The sequence below is a fragment of the Rhinatrema bivittatum genome, chromosome 1, assembly GCF_901001135.1.
Source record: "Rhinatrema bivittatum chromosome 1, aRhiBiv1.1, whole genome shotgun sequence".
NCBI lineage: Eukaryota > Metazoa > Chordata > Amphibia > Gymnophiona > Rhinatrematidae > Rhinatrema > Rhinatrema bivittatum.
In genome coordinates, this window is record NC_042615.1 from 619436154 (window position 1) to 619437366 (window position 1213).

The 1213-nt window shown below is 35.8% G+C and overlaps 1 long non-coding RNA gene across 1 annotated transcript; it reads left to right on the forward strand.

Annotated features, from left to right (window-relative positions):
• The first annotated feature begins 357 nt into the window (after window positions 1-357).
• On the forward strand, window positions 358-806 carry LOC115081721. Its single transcript, XR_003853862.1, has 3 exons — window positions 358-419; window positions 540-602; window positions 700-806. It is a non-coding gene; the product is annotated as an uncharacterized LOC115081721 (long non-coding RNA).
• The last annotated feature ends 407 nt before the right edge of the window (window positions 807-1213 follow it).

A 1213-nucleotide genomic window follows, 5' to 3' on the forward strand; every position in this document is an offset into this window, starting at 1 on the left:
GCAGGCATTACTGTGATTATGAAGGTGTATTCATATTTACTTAAATAACAGTATGGTGATTGAGTATGTTCAATATTGAAGGAACTGTTGGAATAGTCATTTGGAGGAAAGTATAGTGTTGCTAATGGTGATAAACCTTGTGGGAAGTTGGAAATGAGGGGATACGATGTGAAGGAGACAGTTTGGGGATTTTTTGTCTAAAAAGTGGAGTTAACTTTGCAGAAGTGGGGTATAGCGCATGCGCAGCGTTTTAGAGATTGTAATAGTGGGAGTAAGGTTGTAGAGAATGAGAAGCAAGAGCGATGCATTTTGGGATTATTTTGCATAATAAAAGGTGGAGTCAAATGGAAGAAGTAGTATGGAGCGCAGCCGCGGCAATTTTGAGATCACAGCAGTGGGGGAGAAATGGCGGAATGAAGGTAATTTTTGGTATGGTTTAGTTTGTGGAAAGCTTTTTAGAAAGATGTGGTTTAGTTGCGGAAAGTTTTTTAGAAGGATTATATACAATTTAAATGTTGAAAATATCTGTTTTCTTAAAGTGTAAAACAGTGGAGAAGTAATAAAGATCCATGTTTGAAAATTGAAGGAAGTGGGACGTGTAGGTAATTATTGCAATTTTATGATTAACTCATATGAGGGGATATTAGATGTAGGTTTGAAAAGTTTATTACTGATTTTGTAAAAATTATTTCTATATAGAGCTACATGTGTATTTGAGGCAACGGAAGAAATGGCAGCTTATGGTGTAGTATCCGGTCGGTGGAACGGGACCGAGTGAGGTTGAGACTTGTTATAGGAAACATTGGGCAAGTAAAATTGTTGAAAGAGAAAACGCGGGTTTGTGTGAAATGGTAATATAATAACACTATGAATTTTATGGTAGCATTTAAATAGTGTTTTTCTCTTGTAGAATTTTTTGGTAAACCTCGTCTTTGAAATGAAATTTGGAGAGGAAAAATAAAGATTCATCTCGCCATTAAAGCTAAGTGCTTTTGAAGAATGTACAGCAATATGGAACCTAAGTGCATTAATGATTGAAGAACATCGAGGGATGTTAAGTACCGCAAGAGAAGAAACTAATAGGAGAAGTAGCACATAAATACAATTAAAGAAAATATTATGAAAAAATAGTTTGTTATAGTCCCTGAGGAAGCCTAGGGTGGGCGAAACAAATAGGATCCTATAGTGCTGGACATTTGGATTTGTGGGTTTT